The sequence below is a fragment of the Anomalospiza imberbis genome, chromosome 1 (assembly GCF_031753505.1).
Source record: "Anomalospiza imberbis isolate Cuckoo-Finch-1a 21T00152 chromosome 1, ASM3175350v1, whole genome shotgun sequence".
NCBI classification, from domain to species: domain Eukaryota; kingdom Metazoa; phylum Chordata; class Aves; order Passeriformes; family Viduidae; genus Anomalospiza; species Anomalospiza imberbis.
In genome coordinates, this window is record NC_089681.1 from 41960049 (window position 1) to 41975019 (window position 14971).

Here is a 14971-nt window from a genome sequence, read left to right on the forward strand (position 1 = left end):
AGAAGACCAGACTGAATCTAGTCCAGTGTTTGTGAAGTGCTTTGAAGTAGAGAGTGTTGTAGCACAGAAAGTATTGCTATTATTATTATTGCTATTGAGTGCATGACAGAGAAGAAAGGTAGAAACCTCAGAGTGAACTGGAAGGAAACACTGATTCTGGAGATCTTTCTCAGAGGTCAGTACATGGCATTTTTCTAAACAGTTTCCTTTAAAAGTGCCTAGTAAAATTCTCTTTCAACCTCAGTACCTTTTTGGCATGTTAATCAGAAGCAGATCTTCCTACCAAGCCCAGCCATCCTTATGGAAAGCATCCTATCCTTTCCTTCACATACTTTTCCTTAGTTGTATAACTGGTCTCTAAAGATTTACTGAAATAAATACTCTACAGAGAGGTTTTTTTTGTTTTTTTGTTTTTTTTTTCCCCAGAAGCGCAGCAAAAGGCCATGCTGGAAGGGAAAATCTATGTTTTGCTTTCAGCCTGTCTGTTCTTCCTCTGAACTACCGTGTGGCCCATGCACTGCGCTGGCCCATGGAAAAGAAAGCCTGGGATCCAGTATTGTTGGCAATTATAAACTCTTCCATTACTTGTGGTTGTCGTGTATTTATTACCACCAGACAAGACAACAGTTGGTCATCAGGGAAAAAAAAGCCCTCTCCCATGATCTCATTAACTAGTTTATTCTGCCACAGACTCATTCAGAATTCTTTTCAAGTTACATGGACAGCACTGCAGTCAGGAAATGTGTTAGCTGCCACCAAAGGAACTATTATTTGAGTCTTGGCTGTTGCTTCCCCCCAGTATTCTCAGATCACAGTCCCTGCAGTTCCCTCAAACCTCATGCTCATTGGAAAAAAAGCACTCCCTGTAGGGTTCAGACACCCAGGGACTGATCTTCAGCTGGTGCAGACTTTCAGGGCTCCCTTAACCTCAGGCAACCCAAGGTTTTAGACTTAAGAGGATTTATCAGCAGCTCAGCAGCTGTGAGAAGAGCACAGCGTTAGGTCAGAGAAGGAACAGGCCAGCAGTTGTGAATCAGCCACTGGCACACACAGCTCAGCTGAGAATTCCCAACCACAGCCTACAGAAGGGAGTTGTTACATCTTGATTAATTTCAAATCACACTGTCTTCTTTCAGCCTCTACCTTTTTTGGTTATCTCAGTGCACAGCAATGGTCCCAGTGGTTGAGATCTGCACAGTTGTGTTCTTGACTCTGATCTTAATCATGCAGCCTGTGATGGAAACAGTGACAAATTACTTCCATCAGTCAACTAAAAAGAAAGGACAAGCTTGTATAGTCTTCTAAATTTAATCAACTACACTACAAGCCAAATAAAGGTGGTGCTACAAAATATGCTATTAAATACTTCATTATTTAGTAGGTATAATTGCAGCTACAAAGAAATTTGAAATACGCTAACCTAGGAATCTTCCTAAAACAGTTTCTTCTGATTTTAAACCAGATGGCCCTTACTAACAAGCTATTGCTGCTGAGACACAGGACATTAGCACTAAATTAATGCACCTATACATCTTCTAGAATGGAATCTGGAATGGATCTGATTTCTATATGAACTGTGATCACATCTACCTACATGCAGTCATGTCAACACCTCACTTGATGCTCATACAATTATTTTTCAAGAAGTCTCATAGTCTCTCAGTGCTTTGGAAAACGAGACCACTTCTTTGTAAACTGAAATATGGATTTAAATGCCCAAGTTTATACAAATACATTTTAAAATATTGGCAACAGTGAATAACTGCATTAACAAGAGCAAACCCAAATATAACCATCTACTCAAGTATTTGCTGCAAGTATATATGTATTCCCTATTTAAACTTACCAGTAAAAAATGGTATCAGATGCAACTTTTCAACCAATAAACACATTCCTAGATATGGCATGCTTTTCCACCACTTATCACAGTCAAACACACCAGCTGCATCTGTTCAGGGCAGTTCATATCTCACTTAGTACTACTTTTCATGGCCTGTGACATAAAAAAGAAGGTACCTGGGCTCACTATCCGTTCTTAGGAAGATCTACAACACTGTGCAAATCAGTATTTCCTTCATGCCATGCTGCTCTTTAGCATCCGTGGGTGATTTCAACACACACTGGGTTTTGACTCCAACAGAACAGGCAGACAAGGGGAAAATTTAGAAAAGGAGAAAGATGGACAGAGTATTGATCCCTTTCTGTGCCCTTAAAAACCACACAGGCAGCTTGGGCTAGAGAGATTTAGCAAAAGGGATTGATTAGTGTTTTACCACTCTCTGAAATCAGCTGTAACATCCTTATGGATTTAAGGGGGTCAGGATTTCACTCACTCTGTTTTCTCCTGACAGAGTAACTCTAGTGGTTTGCTAAATTAACTTTTAGTGGGACTACTTCTTCCTTTTCTGGAATTTGGGGCAGCAGAAGACTTGGTGCTGCTAAAGCCCTTTGATGTGCCAGCTCTCTAGAGCTTCCATGTCCGCTCTGCCTCTCGGGGTCACACCTGTTCTCAGCCCCATGGCTGAGCAGTACCTCACAGCACATCTCCCCTGCTGCTGCAAACACACAGGCACCCTCTAGCCATGCACCTTGCCTCCTCAGCAGCTCTGGAGGCCTGTGGTGGGTCGGCTCCACTGATCAGCTGGAGATTTTGTTTAGAAGCCTTCTTTATGCTGTTTATGCTGCTGTCAACACCACAAACCTAACTCTGCCACCTCGTTGTTTACATACCTCCACTCCAGGACACCCTCTACTAACACTGCCCAGTGTGTGAGGGTGCAGCTTCTCTTTTTTATTTTTATAAGGCTTGTTAACCACATCGCTATAAGATACTCATTCAGATTTCACCCAAACAGACCTCTTGCTGTCAGCATTTAATTATGCTTGCATTCCTATGTAAATAGAGCATTAGCCAAAATAGAGCTTTTTATAGAAGATAAGATCAGGCACATCTTTACAAGAAAAGGAAGCTTTGGAAGCTTCTGTACTTCTGACAAGAATAAATTTATAAATGCAAGAGAAAAATGCATAGAACTGAGAAGGTTCTGTTCGTGATAAATCACAGCATTGAAAGAAGTACTCTTTATATATCTTTATTTGGAGGCTTAAGAGTACATATTTAATGTGTGTATATAAAATATGTCCTTCTAAGACTACGAAGTCTTTTCAGACTTCCATTGAAAAATACTGTGCACTTAAGATTACTCTTTTTAATGATTCACAGTTCAGAAGAGATTTCAAGGAAGTTTTTCTCCAAAGCTGGATGTCAAATTATTTGACAATCTTTTTCTCAGTTTGGCTCATGTATGTAAACATCTGGAGAAACATTATGTTCTAAGCTTAACCATGGATTTTATATCATAAGATAAGCATACATTTTAAATACTAATTTAAAGCTTAAAATACTGAAATCTCATAAATTCAAATAGGTCCCTAGTCTTCCAAGCATAAATGTCCATTACCCTTTCAAATAGTTTTAAAAGAGTAACAGAATCCTTCGAACAAAAATACCAGACCCCACTGTGTTTAGATTGATGGGAACTGCAACAAGCCTCATACAATTTTTCCTCACCAACATGAGTCTTAACTCAATTGTCAAGTTTGCTGTCACCTTCAATCTAGATTCCTGTGAAAGGTCATGCAGATCTAATGCATTGGCTCAACTTTTATTGTTCTGGGACACTGTGGTTAACTTCACATCTCCAGCTAGCATTCTCAGTAACCACACTGAGAGGCAGAACTGAAATCACATTGAACAGAGCTATTTCAATGATAACAGCTCTTGAAGAACTTGTGCAAGTTTCTGGGTGATAAGAAACTGCATTAGCTATTTTGGCTCTTGATTTGGTCACATTTGATGCAGCTGAACAGAAATTAAATATCAGTTACCCTGATGCTGATCTCAAAATGAGACTTGACAAACTATTTTCTTGTGGTTAATTTGCCTCAACAATACAATTTCGATTTGTCCAAAGGTTCCTATGTTTCTAGGATCTAGTAGTGTCAGATGTAAGTATCACAATTGTTTGGGGGATGATAGTTCATATGGATAACCCAAGATCTTCTTTCTGAGACACCATTAGGAAATCAGAGCAGAATTTGGTTCACTGTATTTTCACTTGCAAACCCTTAGGTACCCTAAAAATGCTTCATGAGGAAGACAATTAATTAAACATTTGCTTTTAACTTCTTTTATTGCTGAGTACTGCCCCAGTACTGTGATGTAATTCACCTGCTGTTTGACCTAAAGGGGAATTTGGCAGTTGAAGCTGAGATGTTCTCACGGATCTGCCCTATTGCCTAACTTTACCTACTGCTTCATTAAAGAAGTGTAAAATGATTTCCATATAAATACAAAATCAATTTTATACAAAGCACTCTGAACAAATGTCTTCCACTAACTATATGATTAAAAAAAAAAGACATTTTATTTGGCTGGAAATGCTTTGATAAACAACAGGTCTCATTGACTACACCACTTAAATGCTCTAATGAATTTTTAATATCTTTAGTTTTTTAACTGGGTCTTATTACAAAAAAGTCGAAGACACAGGAGCGTGATGTTTCCTCCACTGGCACATTTAAGAAATCAGAAGAGGTATGCCAAGAAAATGTTCTGTTTTCGAAACAAGGCTCCAAAACTGGACTCGGGGAAAAAATAAAAAGCATTTTGTCATTGTTTCTAGAATTAAACTACTGCTGCTGATTTGAAATGTATATTACCCTTTCTTAAACTGACTGCACTTAGTTCTGTCCTTTACCTCTCTACTGGTATGATATTGCATCTGTGGCTGGCTGACAGGTGGCAGAGACTGATCACATTTGAAAACAAATTAAAGGTGAGAGATCTCTTGCTGCACAAACAGTTAAGAGGGAAATTCTGCTATTACAATCTATGTGCCATTAACCCATGAAGGTAAAAACTTGCTTTCCAAGATGCTGACATGCTTCACTTCTAGCCACTATGGCACAGGCCTGCCAGCTGCAGAGATCCTCCCTCTCTGCTTAGTAACCCCGTACTGATTAACAAGATTGAACTGAGAAAGTTCACCTTACACCATTTTGTCAGGACGTTCATTTACTACCATTGTCCCCATGTCTGCTGCAGGTTTTAAATCTTATATGCAGTCCCGAGCCACAGGAACACAAGCACATTGAGATGATGAATCATTACAGACTCCTCTAGCATACTGCTGTTTTTCTGGTGACCGACCTGCTGTGCCTTGAGAAGCCCCCCAGCTTGCATGGAGGCTTTCTTAGCTGTAAAAGCCTATGCGTTATCATCACCAACAGAACAATGGAGTTGGCTGCACATGCAGTGGGAACCCAGTGCACCACTGGACAGAAGAGCCTCTTGCAGAGCTTGCAGAGCAGGGATCGTGAGGAGTGTAACACAATGAGGCCTGCAGAGCACTAATGCACGTAGGAGGTGCTGTGCCAGGGCTCTGCTCAACAGGCTGCATCTCCTGGCAAAGTGACAGGGTAGGATTAGTGCTGATCAGAAAGACAAGCTACTTGCTCAGTTTCCTCATGTAACAAGGAGAGGAGTAATACAGCAGGGATAGGAAGAGCTTCAAAGCCTGTAAGGAGATGAGAACTGTTTCCACACTAAAAAAAAAAAAAAAAAAAAAAAAAAAAAAAAAAAGGTGCATCTTCCAGCAATTTTTCTGAGCACAGTCAAGAAGGTACCAAAGTTCACTTGCCCATAGATTACCCTGAATGAGAAATAACATGTAGAAAGTGGGTGTCTTCTTCCCAGAACACACTCCAGAGTGTTTGAGAATGTACCTCATCCTCCCCCACATTTGTTTGTTTTATCCATCTGTTATTGCCCCATATTTGATTATGAATTGAAAGCATTCTCCTGGAGCTGCACTCTGAGCTTTTCAAACTGAAGTGTTTGAATAAGGCTTGTCACTACAGGAAGGATACAGAGGGCATCACATTCCCCAGCTGCCTCCCATCACCCTTTCCCCCTCTCTGCACCTCAGGGCCAGCAAGCAGCTCGGATGCAAAAGGGAAGAGCTCTAAGCAGCTGCTACCTCTTCCCTGTTTCTCCTGCTGAGCAGCTTCCATGCAGGAAAGTGGCACTGTTGCTTGATTTCAAGTTGGAGGAGCCTGAGGGCAAACAGAATGGTTCATTGGGCTAAGTCTGCAGTGGCTACATTAGTAGAGGATGGATTCCCTCTGTCCTACACAGCCACAAAGGACAGGCATATGAGAGAGAGGTCATGTGGCTCCTCAATTCTCCCTGCCCCAGCCACAATGCCTGATTAAAGGAATTATCCTAATTTTTCCCAGATGAGTGTCCCAAGGAAATGCACAGTCTTACAAATAATTTATTCTGAAAGAGTCTGCAGAAATAGGATGTTCTGGCAGCATTCTAAAGTTGGGAAGTTCCCCGTCTTCCAGAGGACTTTCCAAAAAGGGGCATTTGAGGGTGATTTTTACTTCCTCTGCACTGGCTGAACTGACTTGGGCTATGGAGAAGTTTCTTTGCTCCAGCCAAGTGTCCTGCAGAACAAGTTAAAACTCTTCAGCTCAGCCTATCACACTGTCAGAGTATGATAAAAACCATGGCAGCTCGCACAGCTGGGAGCATCCATATTGTTTGTGCACTGTTCTTGAGTGAGAAGAACATAAATCTTTTAAATGTATAGCCTGTTTCTTAAGAAGTAGTTTTGGTTTTTTTCCTGAATTACTCCAATGAGCCATTTGCATTTGATAATTTAACTGATACGGGGGTTGTTTCAGGTAGCAAATTTGCTGCTTTGCTCTTCACAACATGAGGAAATTTATTTTAAAAACAAGTTTTCAACTTCAAAGCTTTATAAGCTAACACAAAACACAGTACACACACACACACACCACCCAAGCTTCACATTTTAGCCATTTGCGGAGCCCAAAAGCAGTGTGGAGACAGCTGACAGCAAGGGGATTGAAAGAGCTTTTCTGTGTGGGCTCCTGCTGCAGCCAGATTAGATGAGGGAGTTAGAGACAGGGTGCGGTCCCCACCTCGAATGCCTCTCCTGCAGTTCACAGACCTTCACACTGCCTTATTAACACGCACTTCCCTCTCTCCTTCCAAACATGCAAACTGCACCCTCTCCCAGGTCCCTCCTTAGCTTAAGGGTGCTGGCATGTTCTCTGCTGACTTTCTGGAACCCAGGGATTTCCAATTATTTCCACATCCTCCTCCTGTTTCTTTTCTGGCTGTGGTGCCTTTGGGCTGCCTGGTTGACTTCCCACTCCACAGGTCTGCAAGGCAAGGGCAGAAACGCCAAAATTAAGAGAGTGGAGTAATATTTGCACAAGGCAGAAGGGAAGAGGAACAAATATAAATTGCCTAGGGCCAAATCTGCTTATTCTCTCTATCTTGCTCCTTTCTGAAAAGGCAGCCTTTGTGTCTCTTCAGGTTCTTGTTAAGCTTCCCAGAGCATCCAGCTTTGTCTCTCTCAGTTCTTAGGAAGCAATGAGGAGTGTCTTCTTTGCTTTTAGGCACAAAAGACTGCATCAACAAGGTGAGGTACAGGCATGTTTTTTTCAAGTGTGTGGCACCACACTGCAGCAGATCTGAGAATCCTTGAACATACTATTGCAACATTTTAAATTCTTGCATTAGAGGACATCCTCCCAGAGCAAAATTTGACCCCAATCTAATAAGCAATTGTTGCAGAGCCTGCACCTAAGGCCTGTCCAGCACTCAGTCTAGCAATTCCCTCAAAAAGATACCAGCTTGGCCCATCACACAGCCCTAAAACACACCCTTGGCTTTCCAGTGCTTGTTTAACTGCTCTTCTATTTTGCTGTGTGTCAGAAACACTCTTCACTCCATTCCTTCCCGACTGGAAAGCTGGTGGCTGTAAGCAGCCTCCTCCAAGCCCTTCCCTGGCCAAGGCTACAAAGGGCCGCCACTCTCTTGCTTGCTGTGGGTACTACAACAAAAAACCCCCTTCACCCTGTTCCCAAGCCCAGCATTGCAAGGAGGGAAGGGGAAGGAAGGAAAAGGAGATAGCAAATGGACTTATTGTTCACAAGAAGGGTGGGGGAAATGTCCAGAAAACCTGACCTGAGATGCAAGGCTCTGTTAGTTTCCTCCTTCTCCTGTAAGGACAATTTCTGCTGTTCACATTCTTTCCCACTCCACTCACCCACTCTAATCCAACTCTACCCCTAAAGGGAGAGCCTGTGCCTGTCTTTTGCAGAAGTCCTGGCTTGATGCTCTTCTCTAGGAAGTCAGTCAATCAAAGCAGCTCTCCACACTGGCAGAGCTGGGCATGTGGTGAAGGTTATCGATAGCACTGCAGGTCTTCACATGCCCATCTGTTAGATGGCCAGAGTAAGACAGACACCAAGCATTTATCTGGTTAATTACTCCTTTCATCTTCTGCATGATTCCTATTTCAAAATCTGTATGCAGCCCCTAACAATAGCATGTTTGTGTGATTCCAGCTGACCAAACAACAGAAGTTATTTATAACTACGGATGACCGGACTCTGCTGTATTTTCATTTATGTATTTTTCCTTAGATCATCCATTGGAAAGGGGTCATACTTTCATGTTTCTCACACGCAGAGGCCCTGTAGGTTAGCACACAGGAGATGAACCTTGGCAGCCTGCACTGCTGGACTGCCTGAAGAAGAATTCTCACTGCAGCTGCCTGAACCAAGAACACACAGGGGCTGAGGGGGAGGTAGCTGTTCTCAGTGCCACACCAGGCAGCAGGTGGCTGAAATGGCAGGACCAGTGATTCTCAGATATAAGGCTTTTCAAAACGACTACTTATTTGTGGGTTTTTCTTTTGTCAGGGCTCACTGGCATTTCAGAGGAACAGTCAGTGCCTGAGGAATTCCAAAATTAGTGAGTGGAATATTGAAAAGTGGCATTAAGTAAATAGGATAAGCAACCATAAGGTGAAACCTCTTATTCTTAGATGGGAAACAGAGCCACAGCATGTCCATCTATGCTAACAGAGCATAATTTCCCATCCACATCAATGCACTGAGTTAAGAACACTTCTGATATTTTTAGATGCTTCTCTTAGTACAAGCTTAAATGGGGACAGGCTTGAATTTACTTTGGTATTTAGGACATCAAAGGCTACCTCTTTGAGGCCCTTCCACCTACAATCTTTTACAGTAGGTAAAGCACTTTCTGTAGTCCTGTCACCATGCAGTAATACTACCCAAGACAAATTAATTCAAACAAACACACCATAACAAAAAAACCTCACAAGCTGCAAAATCCCTTGTTTCTATCTAGTCAATAGGGCAGTTCTCCACGAGGCTTCTAGAAGAGGCAAGAGACACAAAGAGAACTGCTATGTCCAAGGTCTCCTTTTAGGGTTGCACACCAAGATTCAGAGCAGCCAGATGGAGACAGCAGCATATTTTACAGTATACTGATGTATGAAATAGGCCTCACAACTAATCCTAGCAGATACATACCCAGCCAGAGCATATCTATAAAATAAAGCCACAATATCTTTTCCTTAAAATAGAGAGTATTAAGGAACTTGGTGATTAGAAATACACAATAAAACTCACAGATGGCAGTACATGGGACAGAAATTAGGCATCGAGGTTTCATTCCTTTATGTTAAAAGCACCATAGGCATTTTTAATTGGTCCAGCCCAAATAACAGAGAAAAATGTATCCATAGAAAAAGCAGGGGTCTTCTTTGGGGTCCTTAAAAATATTAAACTGCACTGAGGAGGCTGTGTCCACGCAGCTGAATAGTGGTGCTGTTCTCTAGTGCAAAAACTTTTCCTACTTACAGAGGGTTATCTTTCCCATTTGATTATCTTCTTTATCTGTGGGAAATTTAGGCATTTGCTGAAGATTTCGGAAAAGGGAAGTCGCCTGGTATTGGGAATTCTGATATCACAGCCATGGAATGCCACACACTTATTAGCCAAGTGTTTCCATCCCTCTGTATACATGACTCCTTCCTCAAGCCAATAATTTTCATAACCTTTTGCCCTTTCTATGGCATCATAGCTATTTAGTAATATTTACTTTTTTCCCATCTTGTAAAATGTATGACACTGTTGTCCTGGTGGTTCGTGACTGATCCCTGCATAGATCAACCCAAACTCAAGGAGTAGTTCACAGAGTTTGTGTTCCCAAGTATGTTAGTCAATAACCCCTAATTTATCTAAGGAAAAAGACATCCAAATTATTAAGAAGGAGGTACCATAGCTTTTTTAAGCTTCTGTCTGGTGCCATTAGTCTCAGGCACCAGTCTTACAATTGAGTTTACTGGAAGAGCTTTTATCTTTTGGAAACCAGTGCCTTCTGGGCTAATACTGAGAATATGAACTTGGCACTATATCCAACATAGGGCTGTAATTAGCACTTCTGTTCAGCAAATAACCAGTTTATTACCAAGGACCTATTTGTAATATTACTGTCTCCTAAAATGAGGCATTATTGGAACTGCTACATGGTCTAGGCCAGATAAAGTTCCATTGTCATCCTTATGTCCACTTGCAAGAATCATGAACTCTAGCTAAAGTGCCAATTTGTCAACAAGTTACAGACTTTCTTTAGAGAAGGGAAGGAAAGATCCAACTGCTGTATTTACATCAGAAAGAAGACTGAAGTTGCTTTTAGCCTAATTCCCCATGTAGAATGGATTGTGAATTATTTTTCTCAATATATGTATTAAAATGGATGAGTTTCCTGAAGGACATTCAATTAATCAACTGAGATGGCTATGCCTTGAGCAAGAGAAAACTGTTTCCTACTGACTGTTGAGGAATCATCTTGTAGAGAATAGTGAAAATTTAAGAATATAGTTATAGATCTTCACATCCTGGAAAGTCTGTACTGAAATGAAAAACTGATTTGAAATATGCACACCTAATTTTTAAGTCCAGAACATGTCCATATTCATATGTGCTTTAAAATGTTTATTTTGCTAGGAAACTCCAGGACTATAGACTTTCTATATTGCAAATCAAAGCAGAAGTGTCACAAACCTGCCAAGTTTCTCGTGGTGCCCCGTGGGTACCCTGGAAGCTTTGTGCTTTGCATCCTGTCTCTTCAGCATGAGGTCATCTGCAATCTCTGCCTCTGAGAAAGGTCCTTTCCTCTTACTCTAGCAGACTCATATAAGAATCAGAAATACAAAAGCACAGTGTGTGAATAGAGTAAACCAGAGTAGGAGTATTATCTTTGCAGTGTATTGGATTTTCAAAAGTGTGAATACTTTCTTAGAAATCTTGCGCACTAAAAATATTTATAGAATGAAGTGTAATACTGACCCTCAGTCCTTCTTTTACCCTTGAGCAGAAAAAGTAAAGAAACAGTTGTCTGTGGGGAGGAAGCTGTACAAAGCAGGACCTGCATTTTCCTCCAGGATGCTCACACTGGATGACACATTGCCTATGGTATTGCTGCTAGAGACATTCCTGAGAAGCCTGAAAGAACACAGCGAGTGTCTGGTAAAATATGCAGGGATCTCTGCAAGATTCAGGCCAAGCACTGAACATTTTCTTCCTGCAACCTTGCTGCCCTTTTTTTAGTGTGATTGATAAAAACTGTAGTCTTTCTTCTCTGGATGGTCAAAGAATAGAATCATAAAATCATAGAACTATTTAGATTTTAAATTACCTTTAAGATCATTGAGTCCAACCATTAACCCAGCACTGCCAAGTCCACCACTAAACCAACAAAGACTTTTTAAGCTGCCCATCACATATGGGAAGCCTTGGGTAGGAAATCTGTCAGGTTTGTGTAGCACCTCTCCCCCAGCTCCAGATGTTGGAGGGGAAGCCATACAAGACACAGTTACAAACCTCAGAAGTATGCTTGGTCTTGTCTATCCCTCATCCGCCACCAGTACTAACACTGCAGATCTGTCCAGTGTGGAAATATGAGTTCAAAAGCCTTTCCACTCTCTCTGCTGACTTCAATACAGCTGCTAAGCTTATGCATGATATGTTTATGTTAAGGGTTTGGTGTAAACGGGGCTTGTTTTGCATAGCTGTCTGAAAATGTCCCATCCCCTCCTTTTCAAAAATGGGCAAAAGACCAAATATTTCTGAAAAGCTTTTAAATCCTATAGTCTGCAGAAGATGTTAAATCTTCTAAAGCAAAACTGAAAATTTGCAGAGAGAGCAGGCATTTTTTCTGGGAGAAGGTTACATTGTTAAAAATGCTGAGTTTAAAAACTTTTCAGATGATCCTAATCACCAAACTACACTAAAAAGAAGAAAGGATAATTCTGCATGAATTCTGCACCTTCCAAACGGTTTTTTTTTAAGATTCCTTTAAAGATTTGTCTAACACAGGCAGCATAGTGTAAATTCTTTGTAAAATGAAGATTAGTAACAGCTAACTTCATATAGTGAAGACTTTGTAATGTACCTCCTATTTATTTTGGTCTCAGACTCATCAGGAGAAGAGAAAGAGCTTGCAATTTCTTGATGAAGTAATTTAGTGAATGGGGGTCAAAGAAAGTAATTTAATTACTGGCTTAAATAATTTATGTGACAGCCATGCAGTTCTTTTATCTTCTGTTAGGCAATGTGTTCGTTATTTTCATGTCTAAAGCTTTAACAGAGTGTGTCACAGTGCTAAACTCAGAATGTGTGGAAAGCCCAGGGTCTCTGTGACAGAGAATCAGACTGCAAATTAATTAATTCCTCTTTGCTGCTTGGAATGGGGACTGTTAGGCACAGCTTTTTCCAAGTTGCTTCACCCTAACTACATACGTATACTTAAGACATTTTCCAATGGGCAATACAGCATCACAGCAACCTTGCACTGAACAGTACTGAGGAACTCCAGAGACAAAGTGGGGAATGGTGTGAGCTGGGCTCAGCACAATGCTCACATGCTTTTCTCTGGGCCAGTGAAAAGTCTGGTGAAGAGGGCCACATGCACAGCTCAATGAGACTTCATTAAAACAAAAGCTAGATCACTGCAAGAAAATACCACAGGCTAACCCAAGGCCACAGGTGGCTGAAATCTCAGTTGGAATATCCCCATTAATGTCATTAGGAATATTCATCACCAGCATCAGTGAATCTGGCTCTCTTTAGCTCCAAAACTTGCAGACCCCTCTGCAGAAACAATTAATACCCATTTAGGTAATTCTGGCCCATGGTTACTCTTACTCTGAAGTACAGATTCAGTATTCAGGAGTTCTTGTTGAAAAATCAAGGACAAGAAGCAATCCAGTGTTATTACATCTGTATTTATCTTCTAGACAGGAAAAAATGAATCATGAGACATCAGTGAACCAAGCCCCGTTACCTCTCAGAAAAGATTACACGGGAATTCAAATGTCCTGGTATAATTTGCAGATTCCTGAGTTCACATGAACAGCAGCAAAAGAAGAAAATTGCTCCATATCCTGTAGAGAGGAAATGAAAGGTATCTGGAAGAGAAGAATGTGCTGTGTGGTGCGAAAATGCTATTTTGATTCCTGATGCTAAACATCTGCCATATTTTTGTGTGGAATCATTTGACTTAGTGAGAGAATAGCATCTTCAGGATTGTGAAAAGTCTATTCCAGACTCGAGCTGTCTGAATTGGCAGCTGTGAGAACACCCACAGGAAGCATGGGACCCTGGAAGAAAAAGTGTAGGAGTACATCCTGTGGGGATAGATAAAAGTCAGAGCTGGGCTATGGGAACCTCTTCAGAACAAACATGCAAATACAGTTTCGCAAGTCAAAGTCCCAACTGTTTGTTTAGGGATTTTTCAGTTATTTGTTGCTTTTATTTGGCTTTCACAGAACAGAAACAGAGAAAGGATCTCAGGGAAAAAAAGAAAAGATGAATGAAAGCAAACCTTAGATGTTTTCTTTATTGTTTGGTGTGAGTTCATGTGCTTCGTGTGCAGTGCCACAGCTTGCTCCATTTGCCTTGTGGTAGGAGATTGCCATAATATACCTATTTCTGGTCCACTGAGTTTGATAGTTTACACACACAGCCAATAAGAGCAATGCTAGGGAAGAGCTGCCTGTAATTTCTCACTGTTGCCCTTTCATGAACAAATGCCTCCTCTCATCCACGTGAAATCCTACAGCTCATGAGGAAGTATAACAACTGGAAAGAAGTTAATCAATTTCTTAATTATTAAGGGCTCCCAGTCACTGAAATCAAATAGCAATCAGTGTCATGGATAAAGACAGCTTCCCATGAATACTGACAGGTGACTGAGAGACCCCCTGCCATAAGAACACTCGCTCCCTTGTGCTCCTGTCATTGTGGTAACATGCCTATCTTTCTTCTACCTTTATGTGCCCTCCTGAATAAAGCTAGATGGATTTGCTTTTATCTTGCCTAGATGACATTTTCATTTCATATTTGTGCAATATTTTTCTCAGTCTTTCAAACAACTTTCTGCTGCTTGTACAAACGATACCCTGAAAAATCGGTGTCCACAGATTAATTGCACATTGTGACAATTAATATTTCCTTTTCTTTCTGAACATTCCTAATTCCTATATCACTGAGAAGGTTGCAAAGGAGGTTTAGATTGGCTTTCTGCATACTATCTATTATTCCTGGTGTGACACATGCTGTATTTCTCTTTTTCTTTTTAGTTTGCCGCATAAATAATCTTAATCTTTTCAATTTCTTCCTACAAGAAATATGCTTTATGTAGTTCTCTGCTATTTTCGCTACCTGCCTGGAGTTTGTTTCTACTTCCGCATCTGCCTTTTTTTTTTGCATGGGGTTACTAAAACCAAATGAAATAATGAAAATGAGGACATGGCATATTAGATGCAACATGTAATACTCTCCATTTGATTGTCTACTTACTTCTAATGTGCAGCTGAACAAGTTCTTTTTTCTGTCACACACCCAGAAGAGACATTGACTGTGGTGTTCATGATAAAGCCTTCTTTTTTCCCAGGAAGTTACTACTACATTCAGAACCCACTCATATGAAAAAATAATTTAAAGTGTATTTTCATGTCCTTCTGTTGATAGTTTCCTAAAAAAAAAAAAA

The 14971-nt window shown here is 40.8% G+C and overlaps 1 long non-coding RNA gene across 1 annotated transcript; it reads right to left on the minus strand.

Annotated features, from left to right (window-relative positions):
• Positions 1-662: 662 nt before the first annotated feature.
• On the minus strand, positions 663-3902 carry LOC137473322 (uncharacterized). The gene is made up of 2 exons (XR_010998691.1): positions 2017-3902; positions 663-1231 (listed from the first exon to the last, which is right to left on the minus strand). It is a non-coding gene; the product is annotated as an uncharacterized lncRNA (long non-coding RNA).
• Positions 3903-14971: the final 11069 nt, after the last annotated feature.